Raw genomic sequence first — 24,676 nt, forward strand, 5'->3', positions numbered from 1 at the left:
GTATTCTAGAAATCGTATGTTCCTACCCAGAATTTTCCACTCAACATCAAGGAGCAAGGGCTAATGCCTTGTAGGTATACAAATTCAGATTCTGATATGGCAACACAGAAGTCTGTTAGAGTTTTCTTGAGAATCAGAAGCAGTTCTGTATTTTCTGCAATATTCTGATATTAACCTGAAGCTCATTGTGGAATTTTGACTCACAAGAGACTTGCTTGTGAAAGAACCAATAAAAATTTTGGTGGTTACCTCCATTCCTCAGTTAGGGCACAGAAACCCTTATGCTTCTCCAAGGCTTCTGCAGCATAAAGGTTTTTGATTTCTTTGAATCCCATCGGTCTTCTAAAACCTCCATATTAATTTTTTCAAATATCAAATTCACGTACAAACTGGTATAAATAAATCTAGCTTGGTCTTTAATATTTGTTTTAATATTTATTGCAATTCTATTTTTGCCTGTAATGCCAAGGGAGACCCTTCTTTACTTTACAGTAAGCTCATAAAAACATTTATTCTTATTTCCTTCTATACAATATCTCAACCAACACAGGTTACTCCAAAGCCTAAAGCAAATGTTGGTGGCTAATGGGAACACTGCTCTTGAAAGTTATCCTTTAAGTTCATCAAACTAGATACTGTTATTACTTATTTAAGAGACATTTTGAAAACATTGACTGACACTGAAAAGTATTTTACTAAGTAAAGAATGCATTGACATTTTCATAACTAATGATAGTTTGTTTAATGCATGTTTTTAACATTTTAACATCAGTTGGAAATACTCATTCACTTGCAGATTAATAGTGGGGTGCATTTAATATTTTATACTTCCCTCATATTAGTAGAGGCTAGGAATACAGAGACTTGCTTTAGGCTAGTTTGTTTAACCAGTGACAAATCTGTTCTAATAAAATATGGATGTCCTCTGGAATTTTTAGAAAGAAGAGACGGTTTCTCCTAGATGCACACTAGGTAATTACAAGAGAAAATGAAAAATCAAGTCGTTTCTTCAAAGATGCACCATTGACTTCATATATTTTAAACTCTCACTTCCATACTCCTTGACTTCTGCTGTCATGAGGAAGTCAATAATATCTGGATTTATGTTTGTCACTCATGAAGCAACATATTTTGGCCAAGTCTTCCTTTATGTTTTGGCCAATAACAAATGTTCAGGTCTTATCTAACATTGGTATGCCTGTATTTGTAATGGTTTGTAATGGTCCAACATTAATGTGAATGAGTTGACATTTCCAGAGGCAATTGTCATCTCAGAAAACTCCAATTAAAAAAGTGCTTAGGGGTGTAAGTAACTGAAAGGTTTGTCTTCCCTTTAAACGCTGTCTTCCCTTTAGATTAAATCTACCATGCTTTAAAAAAAACCCAAACCAACACTATCAAATTCTTGAGGGATGCAGGACTGAAGGGATGCAGGACTGAAGGGATGCAGGATGACTGACTGAAAAAGTCTATTTTAATAGTAACTAGGTGAAGATATCTCTTTTTTAATCTGTGGGGTTCCAAATTACAACATCAGAGATGAAAAATATTTTTGTCCTAATCATGATCTTAATCATTGTCCCACATGAAATTCAAATTCTTCCTGGGTTTCAGTAATACAGTCTAAAAATACTCCATTTTATTGATATTAAAAATTCTTTCCTTTTGATGACAATGGGTTAATTTTACAACATATTTCTCAATAACAAATTTAAAAGGCTCAAAAGGACCTCTAGACTCAGCAATAATCAATTTTTGCTGCTACTGAAATGTGAAGGTTTGGTTTTGGGTTGAGTTCAAACCAAATTGTTTGTAAATTATAGAATTTCTTGAAAGATAGGAATTGTATTTCTCAGTGACCTCAAACAAGCACGTCAGACTTTCTCTCCAGTTTTCTAGTTGTTTGGCTTGGAAGTCAGCACTAATATATTATGTAGTCAAGCTGAAATTCACAGCATCCACTACTTTCATTCTTTGTAACAGCAGATGGATAAAGACGTTGTAGATAAGTATCCTTTACATTGCCTATCTAGAGCTGCCATTATTAATTTTCTGGTGTATTAAGACCTGTAAGCAACGTAAATTGAAAATCAGTATTATATTTAAATGCTGTCCTTACTGAAACTCATAGGGCCATCAAAGGTAGGAATGGCACTGAGGTACCCAGATAAAGTATATTTTGGTGGGAATTAGTCAGAATTAATCACTTGAATATCTTTGATGATCTGGTTCTAAATTCATACACGTGCTGGTTTTGAAGGACTTCTTATACCCTAGCAATGCGGCTACATGAATGAACATGCTGGAACATCCAGGACAACAACTGTGTTACAGATGGCACACAGCACTCTGGAACAGAACCACAGCTCCTTCCATGCATACATACAGGACTTATTACTTCCTTTCTTGCACTGAAATCCAACTTTTTGCACCTCTCTTTCCCCATGTAATTTCTAAGATTGGTAGAAACTTATTGTGATGTCTTGTGTCTTGGGGTACAAGCCCAGCTGTCAAGTCTGAGATAAGTTTAGCGTCCGAGTGGGCAATACACATCACCTAGAGTCAGAATCGTGTTCCATGCACGAGCCTGGCTGCCCCTGCTCTCCCTGGGGCACTGTCCCAGCTGCAGGGAGGCTGCACTGACCCACTGCAGAGCAATGCTCAGCACACAGACCCACTGCAGAGCAGCGCTCAGCACACTGACCCACTGTAGGGGCTCAGCAGGGCAAAGGGACCTGCATCTGCACCCCAGCACTCTGCAAATCCACTGCACAGATGAATTGCAACAAATGTCCTTTGCATCCAGAAAAAGTAAACTACAGCTAAGCTCTCCTGGTTGATTTTGAAAACCAGACCACATATCTAGATTTACTCCACTAACCTGATTGCCATTTAATGATCTTTTGAAAGCAAAGGAACCATTCTTCTCTTCAGTTTACTTTTCATTTTGTCTGCATTACAGTGATGTAGTAAAGTCCTCTGAGATCAGCTGAAGGGACTTCCTGCATAAATGTATTTTAAATTGTATAAATTTTCAGATGGTATCCAGCTTTGTGTTGGCAGCCCACACCAGACAAGGGTTACTGCAGGACATCATTTTCAGCAATTTCCTTTCATTCAAAGATGTTATACTATGGTAACTGCTCTTCTACTTCTCTTTCACCATATTGTCTGGCAGCATCTCTAACTTCAGCACTATTCCCTTCTGCTAAAAAAAAAGAAAGAAAAAAAACCCCAAACCCTATGCTGACTCCAGTTTTGCTAATGCACATAAAATAAAATAACTTTTTGTCAAAGCATGAGAAGTCTTTTTTCTTCCTCTTTTCTATTTTCCAAGTAGCTCGTCCAAAAAATATTATTTTTAGACAGACAGATTTTTAGATGAGTGCACTTTGCATTCATTTAACACACAAAATAATGGAGGGATTTGCTACAATCTGAGAGAATATTAAAAGCTTTTAGCATATCCTTGTAAGAAGCTTCAAACCCATTGGGTATACTATGATGATCACTGTTCACTCAGCAGTCACTCTCTTTAACTCATGAATAAAGTAATGCCCTGAAATACTCTCAAGAGCCTCATTGCATTTCTGGCCATGAAGTCTACAGTACTTATCCCAATGCCTCCCATGTCTCATCTTTTAAGAATCTTAATAAATGTCTTAAAAAACCAGGATGAGCTTCCAAAGAAAGGAACAGAAAAAGGGAAGTGACAAAATATGATCGTGTAATGTGATAATCATGCATTTCTTGGTATGTGAAATGTGTTTGCATTAACAGAGCCAGGTGTTGGAGACATGAGGTATGAAAGTCAAGTGTGCTTGGCTTGAGGTATCAGAGACTAGGGAAGAAACAGAGCTGATTGCCATTCATTCCACACTGAATTGACTGCCGCAGTGAAATATTTGGCTCAGACCCTATCATAAATGTTTCCTGAAAAAACAAACGAACCCAATTTTCCAGAATACCTTTAAGTAGTTTTCACATAGCTGACCTAAGACCAAATCCAATACCATTAAATGCTTAAAAGTTAACTTGCATTGTAAATTTTTTCAATCCTGTGATGACATCCACAGCCTAAAGTTAGTTTATAAAAAACGAGGCTAATTTGCTGTAAAGCATACAATGTATGAATTCAGAACTTACTTACCTTCACTTTTATCTTTACTACTGAAATCACACAGGTACCTACAAAGGGCAATTTACTCCCCCATAGGATCTGAATCACATTATATATATATATATATATGCTTAAAGTATTTCAAGTCTACTGGCTGGTATTCTGAGTTGGGACTTATCTATAAACCCCAAAACAAAGCAGAAGACACCACAGTAGAAATTAATTAAATTAAATTAAATTAAAGTTAATTAAGTCCTGCCATCCTTAAGGATGAATAAACTACTCTGTGCATGAGGAAAAATATTATATTAGGACAGCACTTATCCGCAGCTGATAGAAGCAGTGTTAAGTTTTTGGGGATGAGACAGCAAGAAGATATTCAGATCTTGTCCCATGGAAATAGGTGGATTAACAGAAGAAGAATGGTGACATTTAATAATGAAAACTAATTTTTAAACTAGTTTTTGTCTTTCTCTGTAGAGAAATTGTAAAACCATATTGATTTTTAAAAATAAAAGTATGAAAAAATAAGCCTGCATGTCAATGTTTTAATGAAAACCTAAGTTTTTCCTCAAAGAGGTAAAAAAGGGAAAATCAAATTCTAGTAGCTCCACCCACCCATCTTTCACTCATAAGCAGATTTGGCAGAGTCATTCATCCATCATTAATGGTGGGTTCAGAGGTCACATTATTAAAAAGAGAGCCAAGAAAATAGAGCGAGAACAGTAAATGCCTAATTTTACTGTGCCAAAATTTGAAGTCTCACTGCATTCTACTGGGAAAAAGTTGGTCTCAGAGTTCCACCAGTCTTTAATGCTTTAATATTCTTTAATGAAGTAAGGATCATTTCAACCTGTATTTAAGGTGACAATGCTTTAACATATGCTGGAAAATACTACTGCATTTAACAGAGTGAATGTAAATTCTTCATGCAATCCAACACTGTTTTCAGGACAAGCTGAGCTTTTATCATTACCAGTTGGCAGGATGATCTATTTCCTTCAATGAAAACGTTTCATGTGGGTAAACATTTTATTAATATATACACTATTAGACCACTATAGTATTTAATTTTTTTTAAGTATCTTCTTCTGTTTTTGTATGTTTCCCCAGTCTGCTTAAGAATGGAAAATAAACAAAAATGTATTTAATAGCCCACTGTTTTTTTCTTTCTCATCTTATTGAGATCAATCATCTTATCATCTGAATATTAGGAGGTCCTACACATATACACTAAATATGAAGGACCAATGTAATTGTTATCTTAGGCAGTGGCAAAAAACTTTTCTTCAAAAGGATGAATTCGAACAAATACTTCACTCTGAGATCAAGTTATATTAATAAGTGACTTTAAGATTAAATTCTCTGCCCCACTTATCATAATAGCCAGTCCTTATTTATAGTCATTGCAGCAAAAATTGTTCAATTTATACTTCTGTACATTCATGAACATTTACACTTCAGGAAGTTTTTAGAAAATCAAATCATACTAATCAGTAAGGCACAGCTTCTTGGTTTAGCCAGTTATGGCCTAGTTTCTCCATAAAATTATCATAATGACCCAATTCTCTCTAAAAGAAAAAATTGCAATCACTTCTTCCTTCATGTAGATTTTTCTCTAAGGATTACTGTATTTGTCTTTCATATAAAAAGCATTTCTTGTAATCAAATAATATGATGACAATTACTAAAAAGATATCTCCTGTTTATAATTTAATATAACAAGAACTTATCAGGCTGTATGCTGTAAAGATTATAAAGCATTTCTATGACCATCACTATATGTAAATATCTTCCCCTTGCCAATGAGTGTTTTACCATTAAAAGCTCCTATAATATATTTTGTCATTATTTTTGACACAATAGGAATAGACCTACAATCACCATAAAACTACATATTATAATGGAAAGTTTACTTTCAAAGCTCATTATAAGTTTTGTTTTGAAAATATATGCTAGTTACTATATTTCAGTTTTATTTTAAAGACACTATCTACTTGAAAACATAAATCAGACTTTTATCTATATGTGTCTAGAAGTTAGTAATGTTATAAAGTGCTCTGAAGAGAACTGTGATTGAATGAATTTGGAGAAGGATCAGTTCACTTCAGCAAGCATAAATCCGTGAAATATCATCAGTTGGCTCATTTTGTCATGTTGAGGGCTTTTACTCAACTTAATAGCACTTTATGCTATTGTTTACAGCCTGATGTTACTCTGCTTTTAGGCCATATGACACCACTTTCAGACATTTCTATTCATCAAGCCTACAAGAGGATATATGTCTAAACCAGCAAAGATGCCAATGGTAAGACACTAGGCAAATGTTTTCCCATATAGAGAAACTGCAGAAGAAAGAGCAGGCATACTTATCTTTCTTTATTCAGTTCATCTTTCAGGAATATTTTCAGTGAGAAAAAAATATCCAGTTGATCTTTAGATATGAGGCACGCACACCACCAACCGATACTGTTGTTTCTTTTTGACACAAAGTCATACACATTTGCTTGGCCATTAGTACTGAAATCACTGCATTTTAAAATGCTTTGTCTCTGTTTACATATCATTTGTGTAGCTGAGCACACCAAGTGACCTCTCAGCAGGCCATGCAGGTTGAAGCATTGAGGAAATGGCCCGTGGGAGGGAGGTACAGCTTGTTATGTGTGTAACTACTCCAGAAATCACACCTCCACAGATGGCATGCAAAGGAAGCAATTTTGTACGACCTCTGAGGCAGAGAAAACAATCTCAGTCCTGTTAATGAATAAAATAATAATTTAAAAAAAAATGTTCAAAGGCTTGGTTTAGCAACTTGACTGACAGAGAAACTAACCCAAATGTTTTGGTTTTTGGACACTGAAGAGATACACCCACATATGAGAAAGGCATAGAGATACAGCGCTGAGATAATAAAAAGTTTCTAATAACTTCTGGCATATCTAATGATGCTTGCTTGTTCCTTTACTTCACTAATGCATCAATTCACAGCACTTTGAATACTTTCTGTTACTACTTTCCATCTCATAAAGAGGAGAGTAGAATTGAAAAAGGTTTAAGCAGAACAGTAGTGACAGTAAAAAAAATGTTCACTATAAAAAAGTAAAGAGTCCATTTCTAAAATTAAGTAATGGAAAGGGAAATTGTGTAGGTCTTCAAAATCATGAATGACACAATAGATGGTCATCAACTCTTTATACACTCTTGCAAATTTGGAGCAATGGAGCATTGGATGAAGCTGATGGAAGGCAGTTTCCAACAGAAACTATTCTTGATATAACAGGTCATTGAGCTATCTAGCTCCTTTCCAAAAAAAATGTGTTGGGAGCTAAAGGTCTGTTTTGGAAACCATGGCAAGAATATCTCCTTTGTTAAAGGGTTTTGAGCGCAATAGCTATGCTAGAGGTCAGAGAGCCCCAGAACTGAAATTACCTGGAGTCTGGAAAATATCAAATGGATGGAGCATCTCTGAGTGCTGCATTTGTACTCTTCTCGAGCCATTTACTTTAGTTGTTTTTCAGGATAAATAAAGTGGATCCTTTTTTGTGGTGGCTTTGGAATAGTTCTTCTGTTTGTTTGTTTTGTCTGATTGTCTGATCCAGGACATATGGACTATTCTTCCAGTTTTTATGTTTTCATTCTGGTTTTCTAATGAAAAGGAAGAGGGTGAAACCCATTATTGTTTGAGTTTTTCTGTCTTCCTCTAACAGGTATGTAATTTAGAGCTCCAATTCCCAGTTACCTATGAGTCATTTTAGAGAGCTCTCAAAAAGTTTTCAAAGGAAAAATAAAATACTGTATCTTAAAACAAATCTCTCAAAAAACAGTCTGGTCATTTTACAGGAGCTGGACTTTCTCAGTCTTTTTTAAAGAGGAATACAACTGGTTTAAACAAGATTCTGGATTTTAGGTATAGGGGTAATTCATACTTTAGAGTATCAGTGAGGTAGAGGATTTGTATCCACTGCTTTAAAATTAGTTTTCCAAAATAGATCACTCCAGGCATATCCAAGAATAGAAGTTCATTTTCCTAATGAAACAAAATTAAGGGATTTTTTTTACAAGATTGTGGCTTGGGACATAAAAAGATCAGGGATTCTGTGTAATATAGATGAATTAAAAGCAGCTTTTTAGAGAGAGAACAAACTTGAAAGTTAAGAAAGGTTTTATAAGGAGATACATCAGAGGATGGAGAACAGTATTTTGTGGATAGAGTTCAAATTCTAAGAGATTAAAATCCTATGTAGGATATCTGTCGTTCACAGTTACTCTGGCAATTATTGCAGTCCTTGATATGATGAAATTAAGACAGAAGGGAAAGGCAATGAGCCTGGCTCAATGTCCAGTAGTCTGTGTGTCTTATTTCAAGTATGAAAATATTTAAAGCATTTCAAAAATTGTTTAAAATTACAACAACTGGAAGAAATGCTCAGTAAGATTTCAGTTTCTATCGAGTAATTATGGCTGGTTCAGAATATGTTGCAAGTTTGGTTCTATGAATTGCTTATCTAGAGGATTTTTTACTTTAACATGTTTTTAAAAAATCACAAAATCTTTTCAGCATGTACACTATCAAAGCTAATGAATTTTAATAGTAACTGTTTAACAGCAAAAAATGTGATTTAATTGATAAAACAAGATTTCCTTGCTAGATGAAATCTAGACAGCATTTTACAAATGGGGTTTAGATCTCATAAAGGTTTCAAAAATAGTTCTGATTTTAAGAGCCTCCATGGATTATAAGAAATGCGTTTTTTGCTATTATCAGCCTAATCCAGAAGTTCTAAGGGAAGGTTTAGCTGCACTAATATCTCTGGGATTGTACACCACTTCTTTACAGTCTGGACCCCAAATTTCTGCATTGCTTCTGATAAAAAAACCCCAATGCTTATGAAATTCTGTGCATGTTACAGAAGCACAGAGTTGGCCATAGGACAGGCTTTGCTAATCAGAGTGTCCCCGTTCTCACTTTTATGCTCCTGACATCAGAGTTATTGCAATTACTCCGACACGCACTCTTTAAGAAAAGTGAGTACTTATGATTCTAAAGCTCCCCGCCTTTACAAATTTTTTTCATCAGTGTGCTGCAGCAGACAAAAAGAGCACTTTGTTAAATTGTGGAGATAAACTCCAACCAGTATGCTGACAGGTGGTGGGACAGCCTCACTAGACAGGAGAGGCTGTGATAATTAGAGTGGGGTCTGGAATCTCTGAATCCCCTATAACAGCTGAGCTGCATGATCTGCATATGAAATGTAGCTTTTCTGTTTCACTAGAATCTCCTTCCATCCTGTACTTAGAGAAAGAAGGAACTGATTATCTGAGGTAACATTAAAAATTACGGTCTAATTTCATATATTTACCTTATTTCACCCTATTTTTTCCTGATGTTTTATAGCCTGTACCCTTCACCCTGGTAACAGCTTTCCAAAGCTTGCTTGAATATTTAAAGAAAGAAGTATCTTTTGAATAATGAAATCAAATCTTCTAATTCTTCTTCTCCCAAGACTACAGATTATTTTACCATAGTTTTGGGGTTTTTTTTCTACCCCCAAATGGTATGGAATTTAAAGCCTGACAGAAGAAATGAGGACTTAACCTTTCTTTTTAATCTCCCTGTAAGGACAAAAAATGTCCTTATCTCTGTCTCTGGAAACACTTTCTTCTTATTTTCTTTGGAGATGAAGAGTTTCCAAAAAGTCAGTTTTACTCATGAAATATGAAAATATTACTAAAGGATTTTTATGAAGGCGAAAGTACCAAAAAAATACAGTGTCTTTTATAAGATTTTGCCTTACATGCTACTAGCTGTTCTGAAGTAACAAAGTCAGCCATGAAAGAAACATATCCTGTGGACTTCACACAGGGAGAGATGACTGAGGAACATTTTGTCACTTAATGTGCTAAATCATTTCTGCTTGTAAAGTACTCTTTATTTTATTATTTTGAAATGGATAAAATCCCTAAAATAAATGTTTTTTTATAATATGTGAATATCACAAATTTCAAATTTGCCCAAAAAATCACCTGATAAACCTCCATTTACAAATAGTTACAGTAATGTTCATTGTCTTTCATTTTATCTACTCTATTCCCATGTTAGTTTTTTTCCTGCTGCTGAGCAATTTTTTTTCACCTTTTCCTTTTTAGACACCGTCATCTCGTTCTAGTATTCGAGTTTAGATCAATCAACCAGAACTATCAGATTTTGCAAGGAGCAGCTGATTGCCTTGAGGATGGCAGGTGATATTTGTCAGTCTAATTGGAGCACAGCAGTGCAAGGAAGCTGAATCTGCCTATGAATCTGCTGAAGTCCTCTGTTTGTTAGGAGAGGAAGATTAAGGTTTAAACTAGACATTCACCTAGTAAAGAGCTGTGCAACTTTATGGCATTACAGTCATCCACTAATTTGTTGTATTTCCTGTCTTCCAAATGTTATCCCCCCACAGAGCTTGTTGCAAGCAAATTTTCACGAGTGTCTTCAATTAAAATAAGCTGTGGTAGATTGTTCATTTGAATTGATGCTTTAAATGAACTTGCTGAGCTGACATCCAGCTGGAAAGAAGCAAGGAAATTCTAGAGGAATTTTCAGCATTTCAACAGGGATGCAGAAGATGTTATCTCTATCTTCTGGCTTTAAGTAGAAGCTTACTCTCAGTAGGGCCAGGGCTTTGTGTATGGCTTGTGAAGACAACTGAAAACCTAGTATGGTAGTTAAAACACTCTTTTAGAAGTGATAGTAGTGAGTTAAAAATTTTCAGCCTAAGCAGAGACCTGAACTTGATTTTTCCCTCTCTAATAGTCTTCTGGGACTCATAGACAGCAGGGAAGCTGGATCACTTTTATATAGTAAAGAAAATGCATAACTAGGCTCGTGTTTCTTCACAGCACCTTGAGCTCAAAACACCTACAGGTAAGGTACCCCAGAAGCTAAATTCTACGAGCTTAATGTCTTTATTGTATTTGGTTTTTTAATCCCTAATTTTTTATTCCTCTGAAGTTTCTGGATATTCCCAAAGAGAAATGAAATGGAGAGAGAAAGATATCAGAAGAGAAAGGGCACAATCTTGCGAGCATATGTTATGTCTGCAAGACATATGCTATGGGGTAAACACATAACTTCATCTAAAGAAGTTACATCCTACTGGCTACAGACAGCATTTCCCAGTGTTAATGACTATTCAGAACCCCCCTCTAACCACTACAGGCATTTTGCCTGTGCCATAAAGGTGGAAGTTTTCTAAATATCAAACTATTAGAATTCCATTACCATCTCAATGACAATGATTAATTCACTGGTTTTCTGCAGGGCCTTCAGCCATTGAACCAAGATACTTCTCAGGGTAAAGCAGAAGTTTTCAATGGACTCATGCTCTCAGATAAAGCTTCATACTTTTTTTCTTACATAACAGACATAAAATGAAATTAAGTGCATTACTCTAAGAAGTTTAATCTCTGCAGACCATGACATTTCTTAGACTTCTCAAAAAATTTCTTTCCAGCGGAGGATGTGAAAGTGTATCTGTCCTATCACTGTAGTTTAAATTGGGTGAATGTCATAACAAATCATGAAAAAAGTGACATTGGAAGTAGATCTTTTTTTTTTTTTTGGGCAAGTTAAGAACTAGCACACAGAACGACACAGAAATACAGCAGAGGGTAAAGAGTTGAAACAGCAGTCCACCAAGACTTGTGGATCTTGTTAGCTGATCTGACCTACCCCCTTTCGATCTTCAATTCTTTGTGTTAACCTACAAGCTACCTTACTCCTGTTCTGGTTATGACATTCAGGAGGAAAACTTGTTCAAAAAAGGAACAAAAATACCTTTGTACTTTTACACATTTTTATTTAATGACAGAGTCATAGCCTACAAAGTCTCCTGTTGCTATTGTTAGAGCACAACATATTTGATAGGCTATGTAATATTTTGTACCTGCTCCACGTAAATACTTAAATGCCCAAAGAAAAAAATTCAATCTGGTAAAAGAATTCTTTGCTTAGATCAAACAGAAAAAATAAATCCTAGCAAATCTAATGTCAGTTATGTAACCTAGGATCACAAACACAAATTGGTTTAGGTCCTAAGTTGGCAGTTTTGTTAATTACACATAGAGTCATAACCCTCAGCTGTTGCCTTTTGGTTGTGAACCTCTGGGCTCTCAGCACCTTGAGATTTTGCTTCTGTGTGCCCATGAGGTGTCTCACTCATCAGAGAAGTGGTAATTCTCACACGCTCTTACCCTATTGCCCCCTGTCCCTGCAGCTCCATGAAGGACAGGCCTGACCTGCTGGTACAAGCAGGATAACAGAAAAGAAGAGAATGTCAGGAGCACAGACCGAACCTGCCAGTGGGTGTGTTTGTTCCTGCAAACTGGGCTTCTCCACATGAACCATGAGGAAAAGGAGATGACAATTTTCAGGAGCAATGAGTACTAAGGTGACTGAGATTTTGAAAGGTGGGTCTTACTTTGGCAGAGCAAAATGAGTGTAAACTGTTTTGAAAATGTAAATTAGGCTGATTATGCCTCTGACCTTTTCCTTATGCATGCACACGTGGCTAGAAAACCAAGGCTCTCCAATTCTTTGGTGTCAATTTTACTGTCAATAAATCACCTGAGAAATAAAAGGTGAATATGTTATTCTTATACTGTTTCTGTCTCAGATAATTTTATGGTATATTGGTCATTTTCACCCTGCCAGACATCTAGTATGAGTTTTGATTGAATTGCGGGAAGCCTAAAAATTTCAAGGCTCAATTTTCTTCTTTCATATAAGTTTTTAAAAACAATGACAAATGCATAGCAAAACTTTTTAGCTCATGTAAGTTCACTAATAAACCAGATGTGCTGTGAATTAATCCTTAGGGCCTAATATGCAAATATTGATGGTGCCAATAATCACTGGGCCCTACTTTTTATAATTCTTTTTACCTTCATTAGCTTCTATTATCTCCCATAAGAAATCCATTTTCCACTGTGATATCTGATGCATGCAACGCAGCACATATCAAGGGTTTAATGGTCTGCCTTTTGAACAATTGAATTTAATGTCCTTTATGATTCTTAGGAAGGACCAGAAGATAATAAGACCATGAGAATAGAACAGTCACTGATCATTTTCAGCCAGTGAAACCTAATACAGAGGCTAACTGGTCCTTTGAAGCAAGTTCACCTACCTATGATATACACACAAGATATTCCATCATAAATATTCTCAAGTGGTTTCCTAGTTGTAGGATTAAGAAAAACTTTGCAATAATTATGATACAATGAAAAAACAGTATAGATTATCAACATCAGAACCCTGCTGAAACTCTGTTGAGTTCTCCTGCAAAGAGATGATATTCAAGAATGTAGGTTAGTTCCCAAATGATAGCTTTGTACAAAGGAGACAGTAAACTATTATCATCTGCAAAGTAAACTGTATTATTAAATGAACATTCTTTCTCCTTTCAAATATTTTTCTATCTTACTCTTTTTCTATAGTATTCTCAGCTGCTAAAATTATGGCCTAATCCACCCATGTATTTGCCTCTACAGGACTTTTGTCCTGTACACTGCCTTTACAGAGATAAAGTGATTATGCACAAATAATTGAAAGTAATTGACAGGTCTTGCTCTGCCTTACAGTGTAAGTCTGCTGCCACCTATAGATAAATCATAATTTTTGCAAGCAGATGTGATGTAACATTTGAAAAAGATTGCCAGGGGAGCAGTACTGCTGCTATAGGGACCTTCTGTGGCAGAAAATTTAGTGGCTGACTGCACAAATGGGAACAAAGTGTTATCAGTTCTCAGGGTGATAAATAAATCTGCCCGCCATGTCAATGGTAGGTACCACTAGGGAGTAGGAGTGATAATGTGCAACAGGCAAAGAGTAAGTGAAAACAGAGAAAAAAGAGAGGCGGTCATGTTTTAGGGATGTGATTTTTGTTTTCTCTCTCAGAAACAGCAAGTTCACATTAAAGGTTATCCAATATACATACATTATTAACTGGGGACAGCAAAAGAGGACAGGGCAGAATAGGGAATGTGATAACAAAAGCTATGTGCCAAATTCCTCTTTATCTTTAGCCAGCATTTTTACTTATATCATCCCAATACTTCAAGTGCATCAGAGGACTTTGAAAAATAAGGATTCTTAGGTTTTATTCATTATATATTGTAGTTATTTTCTGATTAGAATGTTTCTGACATGACAAGTTTAAAAACATCTTAAAAATAATCACAATATTCAAAGTTATCAATATTTATAAACATGATTTATAATCAAGTCTTACTTTTAATCCACTAAAGAATCCCATTAGCAAGAATTAAAACCAAAAAAATGAAGCTTCTGACTAATTACTTCAAAATCCTCTATTTCAAGCAACCAGGAGATGATTTCATCCCAGCTTCTGGTAACCTAAATAAAAGCATTCTTTATGGCTATTTTGTGATCAGTAAAACATCAAACTGAAACTGGCAAGTGAAAGGTCTTTAGTCTAGGGTTAGAGAAAAAAAAAACAACACAGAGACTTTTTGGAGGTTTTGGGCTTTTTTTTTTCTTTTCATTAACAGTTCCTAAAGTTCCTTTTTATTATTACTACTTTAAAGAAAAAAAAAGAAAAGGCAGCAGAGTAAGAGCCATAATCCAAAACATAAATCCCATGCCAGTCTGAATAGATGTGGATTCAGGAAGGGAACCTGCAACAAAATTGGTAACCGTAGATGTGGGATTTGGTGTTAGAACATATTGGGTACTGCAAAACAGAAAAGCAAAGGAAGGCAAACACTTTCTAGAGAAGAATTCTTATAGTACATTCCTGAGATAACACATGACAAATTTCAACAAATAATAGCTAGAATGATTTTTAAAAAATGCTTTTCAGTCTTGGATTTCTGATATTTTAAAAATATCAGAATTGTATGTGTAGATTCCTCAGAAACATGTTAGTGCATCAAGAAACTGCCTTTGTGCAAATTCTATTTAAATACCCATTGAGCAATTCCTATCCGTCTGTTCAGTCCAGTTAAGTGGGGTATGATCACAAATACAAACTTGAATAATAGTGGCTGTTACCAAAAAAAAAAAAAAATCATCAGATTATTAATAATGTGAGCACTTCCTATGAATTTTGCCACCAGATATGTACTAGAACAAGCTGTAATGGTAGGATGAAAGTATTAAAGAGCATGATAAAGATCTAAGGCAGGACACAGTAGCTGTAGGGTACGGTATTTCATTCCAGATCTGCTGTTCCTAGTTCTTTTTGACATCCTATAATATTGAGAACTGAGAAAAATAGAGCAATAACCCAAATGCAAATCATTTTAGGGCTGAAGAAGATTCATCCTCTTTAATTCATTTTTATTGCATGCAAATGACTCAACTTTAGCACACTGGCTTCTCTTTTTTGTGACAACCAATCTTCCTTTTTCAAGTCAGTTATTTCCCTTGAATAATAAATATGGACTAGGGGTTAATAGCTGTATTGGAACAGAGCACCTGAGACAATTGGTTCCCATGACAACCGAACTCATTTATTAATACTTTTTACTTATTTTCTCCTTATATTCCAAATGAATCTATTAGACATTAGTGAACCTTAAAATATCTTACAGAAGATTATTGCAGCCATGCATCTCAGATAGGACATCATGGACTTTATACATAATCAATGGTTTCTATCCCTTGAAAATTAATATTAAAAAAAGGCCAAATATGTGCTACGTGGAGACTGCTTGCGGACCTCATTTTGACACCATTCATACAAGGAATCCAGAAGTTATTGATAAGGCAGATAGGCCTTGTAAGTCTTCATATATTTTGGAAAATTACTTTATTTGTAAGTTAGACCACAATGTATTGATTATTTTTGCTGCAGAGATACACTGAGTAAGCAAACAGAAAATGCATCTGAAGAAAAGCAGCATCTCATACTTGGACCAAAATCCTGGGAGGCACAATACTTGGCTGCTGGTTGAACTTTGGACTGCTCCTGACTGCCACTGACTTCCTCTGGTCATTGAAATTTATTTAATTTCTGTTCTGTGATAATAATTACAAGTTGTCAATCCACTAGTAATAGGCATCTTGAAATTTCACTTCACTGAGTTGTATAACCTGTTCCAGAACACGTGACTTCAGTGAAGTGATAAGTGTTTCCAGAAAAAGTACTAGACAATGTTTTGTGTGAAACCATTCCTTTTACCATTGTTTTCTGCTTGTTCATATTTTTCTTCTCTTCCATTTAAAATAAATAAGCCCAGTATCCTGGGAGTTTCAGCAAATATCACCACCTTCCAGCTGTACACACCCTCTAACCACAAATGTTACTCCTGTCCTGATGCTGGCACACTGTATAAACTAATCACATAAATAGAATTGTCTTGAGTTTAAATAAAGGGTCTTCTGTGTGAATAAACTCATCAGAAAGGCCTGAATGGCATTTTCTCTTGCCTTGTCTTCTCTTGCAAAGAATCCTTGCAAGAATGTAAGACTCTGCATCCTATTTTAAAATGAAAGTTATCCTTTTGTAGAGATATCATTCTGTATCCTGTAATAAGAAGGAATCGGCATCAATGAGGATACCTGGTACTCTACTTGCCTGTTTCTCTTTCTTCTCCCTCACTGGAAAGCAGTAAAGCTGAAAAGCTATATCCTACTCTTATTCTCCTCATTCATCTGTCTCACATGCACAGCTAGCAGTGCTCATGTCAGAAAACAAAGTGGTTACTGGTCTGCTTCAATTACCCCAACTGAAAATCACGCTCCATGCTGAAATCAGCTTGACTGTATCCATCTCCTTTTGGCCCTTTCATCTACTCCTAGAAGAAGAGGGAATGAGAAAGAGCCTGTTGATTTCATCCATGCCTTTCCTTCTCTTCCTCCTATTTTCCTGTAGCCAGAACTGGAAATTCACTGCTCAGAGGGCTGAACTGCACTGGAGAAGGAGCATTCAAACCAGACCCTGCTGCAGCACATGCAAAGATTGCCAAAGCATCTCAAAGAACATGCCTCAGACATTTCTCAGAGGTGCATCAAATCCTCTCAGGATACTATTAGAGTCTGTTTGAGTTTGATCTCTGCCTCCTCTGGCCTTGCTCTCTCTCAGCAGCAGGCGAGGGGCAGGCTGCAACTCCCGCCTTCAGTGTCCCCCCTGTCATGGGGACTCAAGCTTAAGACAGTCTTTCTAGACACAGATAAAATAATAATGTGGGAAGAAATGTGCCCCTTCTAAAGAAGCATGTGTAGGTGTCAGTGTGGCTCAGCAGGGTTCCCAGTGGTTTGAGCTTAATCGCAGAGGTGTTGCCTGTACGCAGAGAGTGGAGCACTGAAATTGCAGAAATGTATCTCTTTTGGAAACTATACCTGACAGTGGTCACCTTGCTACATAAAATATAGCCTATGTCACAGGAGGGCTATAAATTCAATACCACAGAGGCATGACTGCAGTGGTTTATTGTGCTGAAAGAAAAGCAGAAGCAATGCTTGTCCTGAGTTCTGGATAGATGAGTAGCACACAGCATGGCCATCCTTCACTGATGAGTGCTGTGGGCTTGCCAAAGCCACAGCTTTCTACTGTGACAAAAACCAGACAGCAATAAGATTCCCAACTGCAGTTCTTGTAATGCACTCTGCATTTGGCAGAATTGAGTAAAAAATCCCCACAAAAACAGTCTGCATACATCTAGCCTCAAGAGCATCTTTCCCTGCAGCACATAATATTCTCTCCGCTTCCACATCTGACTCATGCTCACAAATTCTCCAGCGCTGCCACTGGTCATAACTCAAAGATTTTTTCTTCTATTTAAATAACAAGTCTGAATTAAACTGCAAAGATGATGTTGCTGGCACATTGATAGTATTAATTGCAGTCACAAATTTGACAGTACCTTCTGTATGATAAATTGGCATCATTGATTCTCCTATTTTCCATATTCCCCATGCTTGTTTTTATGCCACCTGTTCTTACCAGCAGCTCATTCTGGCCCTGATCCTGAGAGGAAGGTTCCCCTGGCTATTTCATTCACTTTGGTAGATGTTTCCATATATGCAAAAGTCTATTTGTGCTGAGCATCTTATGGGATTGGAACCATCATTTTTGCTACAAAAATTAGTATCAGCATACATGCTCCATCTTTCTGCTTCTTTATTTCTTCTTGAACCCTCTGATCAGCAAAACACACAGCTAATGGACACAAACTGGATGTGTTGTTTGACTCTGGCCTGCTTTTGTTCAGATATCAATAGCAAATCAGTCTCACATTGCTTATTCTAAATACCTATCATCACCAATTGAAAGCTGCCCTTGGACTGCTAGGTCTAAATTTCTAGCTTACATCTATCTCAAATATAACTCTACAGGAACAGTCCTGATGCAAACTCCTTGAGCCACCTTTATAATGTAAATCACTATGTGGAGTAAGTGAAGGACAATTCACAGCTGAGTGTCAATTATACTGTAACTCTTTGAAAGGAGGGCATAGGAAAGACTTTCCTACCTCCTCCTTTCAAGGAGTTTTTAAACCAAAAGACTGATATATATTTTAATTCTACAGATGGCTTTACAGGTATCACATTGCAGGGTGTTAGTTCACTTAGGTTCACTACAGTACTGTGTCTGAACACAGACGACTACATAGTAGGCTGATTTTCAGATCTTTAAATTTTCTGAATTTTTGTGTCCCTTTTGTCTGTTCTTTCTCTTAACCCTTCTTTGGTATGTTTTCAGCTGGAGACACTGTTAGTCATCGCCGTCGCCAAGACATCTGGTTTAAGTCAAAGTTCTGAGTAAAACAATATTATTTTATTTTTTCCCTTTAGAAAAAGAAAACTATTTTTAGACAAAACTAATCAGTTTCTTTTTTTTTTTTTTTTACTGTTTGTTTCTTCCATAGTTGATGGAAAACACCCTAGCCATATATTTAGGACCCAGGTAAAATTTTCACTGCAAAACTAGACTCATTTCAGTCATTTGGAGAGACTGTCATTGCAAGAAAACCAGTATTGGAATGTCCCTTGGAGTATTTTATGTACCTGTGATGTTTATCAGTGATACCCACTCAGATTCTATTCAAGCTGATTTTTTCACTCACTACTGGAATGATCACAGGAAAGTGCAGATACCAGTGAAATAGAACAATCTTTATATAGTTTGGAAAATGAAATTTGAAAAATTTGTACATCTACATCAACATATGCTACCTTACTTGCACTTAGACAAGGGAGAAGCATTTAAGCAGACAGAGTTCTTCATGACATAGTCATTCAGGGAAACCAATAAGGAATCTCCATGGAAAACCAAACCAAACATTGGTATGGATTACCCAACATCTAGGAGTGCACAACACCTAAAGAATGCTGCATGAGCAGAGGAGTGGAATGCTAATAAATATCTGCACTTATGCTACAAGACTTGTAAAAGCATCTGGAGCAAAGAAAATGTACTAATGATAGTTGTGTACTAACAGGATAAACTGGTGAAAGTCAAGTCTGACTTTAAAATGTTCGATTACTGCCTTCTGACATGCTACAGAAAAATGTGGAGTATGACTTGTATGGTCATCTGCTGGTCAATCTCAAATTATTATTCTTGTATTACTTTATATGCAGAACAAAAAAAACCCAAACTTACCTAAAATACTGTCTCTGGTAGAAAATATGGTTTTAAGAGAGTAACAATTTTCTAGTGATAAGATAAGCCAGCATGATTATTTTCCAATTTCAAAACAAGTAATTTATATAGAAATAGGAAGAAAAATAAGTTTTATTATTTCAGAGTAAATTCATTCTCCTGTCTCCATTAATACATAAAATGGAAATTGGGGAGTGCTATTTTTTAAAACTACCCTAGTCCCTGAGACAATAATCCATTAACCATGCAGCTCACCATAAATGGATTGCAAAACTGACGTTTTCATGAATTATCATCGTCTTTCAAGTAGCAAGAAGTAAAGTTGCAGCAATTTTCCATGTCTTTAATTTTACTGTCAAAAGGTATATAAGGGCTATGTCCTGGAACTGATGGATTTCCAGCAGAAAAATTAAATTTCATGTATTAATAGGTAAAAAGAGGGTCTTTGCTGGTATAATTTTAATCTAATTATTAACTCAGGGAAAGGTTTTGTGAATCTGAATTTAACATTAGAATATACCACACAATGATATTAATGTTCTACATGCTTTCCAGATTGTAGTATTGATAGAATTGTATTTCTTTCAGAAAGTAAATTTAGGTTCTTACAATAAGAAAGAATGGGAGAGATGAGGAGAAGAGTTATTTTTAAGCATAGCAACACTTTAGTTTCTCTGCCAGGGGACAATTTATTTTAGCTTTTTCATCTTTCTATGCTGCTATTGTTACAATGAATGAGTGAACTTAATTAGCACTGCAAGGAAAGGGCTATGTTCCCAAAGCTGTCTAAATGGGGAAAATATTTAAAGAACAGAGCAGAAGAAGAATACAAAATTTTTGGAAAGAACAAAAAAACTGCATAAGCTTTTGTCTCCTTACTGAAAACACAGTTGCGTATGATATCTCCAAAGTACTGTATTAGAAATGTCTTTGAGATTTTCCTAAAAAATAACAGTTGACAACCTTCTTTATAGATGATACTTACTGAAAAGTTTCTAGATAAATGAATAAAGTAATCACTCTGTTCTAAATTAAAAAAATTATACATGATGACACAACTGGATGTATATTGGGTCTCTTCATGCTATTCATTAAAGCTCACGTTTAAGTGGGAATACACTATGGACTCCTGATCATTATGAATTAAAAATAGACTCAAGCCAAAGCAGCTTGTGAAGAAAGCAGGAAATTCAATGTCTTTCCTTAGATCAGCTTTGAATACGACTGTGCAACAGGTTCTGAAGAAACTAGATTTCTTTCCATTTATTTTAGAATTACACTCAGCAATTCAGGTTGTAGATCCCCATCTATGGAAAAGAGGTGACATTTTTTCCCTGAAACATGATCATTCTTTTGGTTTAATATTTTTAACACTAAGGTACAGGAGGAAATGTGTCTCTTGAGGAACCACACTGCTCAGCTGGACCCTCAGAGTCTACCCCTACCAATAGAAGGGATCCCTGTATACCATACCACACTACATCTAACAGTGGGACCTCGGCTCTCTTGACACCACAAAAAGAAATATCAAGATGGATTTTGGATCATCAGGACTGAAAATGTTTCTAAGTGAAATAAAAACATGACAAAGCTATAAAGCCATCATATAAGTTCTTGTAAATATTAAATATTTAGCTGATATATACACAAACATATGTATGAATATATTTATTTGATGATTTTCTACCTGATACTCCATAAGAATAATGAAATATTTACCTGACAGCAGCAACTATAGCAAAAAAAATGCCCCCATGAATTGAGTTGGAAGGCTTCCAGAACCACACAGCAGATATTTTGTTCTGGTTTTGTTGTATATCCTCTTTAAGTCATGTCAATGTCATATCTTGGAGACAAATGTTCAGAGTTATCTTTAAATAAAGTATCTTTTCACACAGTAGGGAGCTCATTTTAAGCACCTGATCATGAGTCTTCCTTCGACAGATTATTTGATGGCAAGAAACCATGATGATGGCTCTGGTGATGAAAATAGGGCTGGTATAAGTGTTTTCTGTTACACAAACAGTAAATTATAACTGTAAAATTCGGTTTACCATCAGAAAAAAAATATATGCTAGAAGCAAGGTAATATGCATAGAAACATATGCCAACCTTTGGGGTAGAAGAAAAATGCCATAAAAGGACACAGGCGTAACTTCTGGTCATGTCCATACTAAAAGAAGCTGAGCATGACTAAATGATGTGATATCAGTATAATCATCCTGATGGCTGCAATGAGGAAGGCCATTACCTGCAAAGTGAAGTTGAAGAAACCTAATAAAATCTAACTTCCTTGTACATTCTGCAATCTTCCCTAAATAGTATTATAATGCCATGTCCAATTTGCATCTCTCTTCTCACCTATTTGAACAGAACAGGTAGTGACACACTGTTCTCTTTTCGAATGAAACAGCTCAATGTCCTGTCTTATTTTGCATTCAAAATTAAATGTCCAGTTCTTTATGAAAAGGTTATTCTTAGCTGATATATTTTCTTCTTTGGGAAAGGAACTCAACCACTCTCTTTCTGTATGGTATCTGTTTATATCTCTTCTGACACTACTATAATTTCATTCTAAGGCAGGTAATATAAAACAATATTCAATTCATCAGCCTTGCCGTTACCTTCAGGCCTCATTATAGCTCAGATACTATTTTAAATTCCCCAAACCCTCCCATCATGCCTTCTCCAAAACCACCCTGCTCCTTCAGGCTAATCAGCTGCTGCCCTTCTGCTCTGAGCACCAGGAAGTTCCCTCTTCCAACAGGCCTCAAATATCTCAGCACAGCACAGGCAATCACTTTCATCTGTGTTTAACTGCTGCTTTGTCTCCTGCACATGAACCTTGCTGCACTGCTCTGCCCCTCCTTAACTTCCAGTGAAGGCATTTATAATATTTTAATGACCTCTTCTGCTCAAGCAGTGAATATGCTGCTCTGTTAGACATCTAGTAAATCCAATACAATATCTTCTATCTGAACTTTTACAGCATTTCTACCTCTAAAAGTCAGCCATTAAGCATTTTTAGTGCTGTTCAACAATTTTTTTTCAGGGAAATTCCTCTATTTTGGTTTGTTTCAAATAAAATTATCAGCAACATCATACATTGTTCTGAGAGATGAAATAGACCCAGGTGAATAACTAATTTAAAAATGTGTAGGCTGTTACTGTTTTCTCCTATAATGAAGTGCTGACGTATTAATTTCCTCACTGTCTTGTAATTTAATTTCTCATAATCTGTAATGTCACTCCCATGAATAGCTGTGCAAAGAAATTACAAGTGGTCAGCCGAGCTTGTGCAGGGATGCTTAAAAGTGATGCATTACTCCCTGAAAGCTGTGAGATTAACACATCTACTTCAGACACAGGAATGATTGGCCTCTAATGGATTGTCTGTTTACTTTGTTACTGCTCTCTAAATCCTATAAAAGGTAGCCTTTTACTACTAAAATAAATAGTCACTTTTTGAAATCCATTAAAAAGGCTAATTGCCACTCTTCCCCTGTCAGCATTTAGGGCTACATTTGCCTCATCTGTTTTAGGTGGGAAGGCACAGTTTTCCCCTTTTGCAATGGTTCTGGGCTGAGGAGAGCAGGGCACTGGGAGGGATCCCATGGATGGTGATGATTTCCTCAGCACCTGGGTATGTGCAAAGGCCAACCCCAGCAGAGGTACAAACCCAGATGTCCCACTGTAGACAGCGGTGGTGGCATACCCATGTCAGGGCTGCCAGGATGAGTGATGGGCTCTGCTGTGGGAAAGGACTGTCTCATTTATCATTGTGTATCATATCAGCTGTACTTAGGAGTAAATATGATTTTAAATCCAGATATTATAAATCACTATGGAAAGCTTTCAGTGGCAAAAGAAACTTCATCAATGTAAAGAGAAACACTGACTCAAAAAAATGCCCATTCTGTGATTAGCAAGACTTGCTCATATGCCTTAGGTGAACAAAGAGGAATGGTCATACTTTGAAACATTTAATATATTCAACAACTCATAATGATTTTGAAGCCAAGGTGCATTTTATACTCATCTTCAAAACTGAAAGACATCCCCATCTGTGTCGTTTGCATGTCTATCATATCAAAAAAGTCAAATTCTCAATGTGTTCAACAACAGTTCAATAGAGAATTTCTTAAATTATTAGAGCAGTGAGTGTCATACTTGCAGGAGTGAATTTCACATTTTAAGGACCAAATTTCCTATGTCAAACCCCATGCAAATGATATGTTAGCTGCAAATGAAATGAGTTTTAAGCTATCACAGATCAAAAGTATTGAGAAACAGAAGTTAAAGAACTGGCAAACTAAGTTGAGTTTTCCATTTTACACAAACAACTCAGGCTACAAAAAAAACAGCTTTTTAAGACAATACAGTGAACAATGGCTTATTCTGCACATAAGGTGGGCAAAAAAAAGTCTCTGATTACTGCCACTCTGGACTGTATCTGATTCATAATAACTGCATTCTAGTTCAAGCGTGTGACCTTTAATTACAGTATGTTAAAATGTGAAGAGTATGAGAAAGGTTTCTGAAGCTAGCCTTAAAGCCTCTTTGCTCCACTTGTTAAAACAATTTAGTAATAAAAAATCAGCCTCGTGGCTAGAGAACAAAATTTTTATAAAATGTGAAAAATGGTACAGCAAAAAGTGTGGAGATGACGTCTCTTGAAGCGCAAGCTTGTGTTTGTGTAAAAAAATGCGTTCATTCTTCTGTGTGTCTGGGTATGTGCTTTATTTATAGAGAAAGTGACAGAGACAGCTATTTACCAGCAATTACATTTTCCACAGAGACCTCAGTGTTGTTCTTGTATTTATAAACTATTCAAAATGTATGAGAATGAGGAATGAGGAATGAGGAGGGGAGAAGGGTCAGCAAGGCAATAACTTAAAAATTAAAACTGTGACTGCAGTACTTTGTATCAATTTTTAGC

This window comes from Camarhynchus parvulus, chromosome 5, assembly GCF_901933205.1.
Source record: "Camarhynchus parvulus chromosome 5, STF_HiC, whole genome shotgun sequence".
NCBI lineage: Eukaryota > Metazoa > Chordata > Aves > Passeriformes > Thraupidae > Camarhynchus > Camarhynchus parvulus.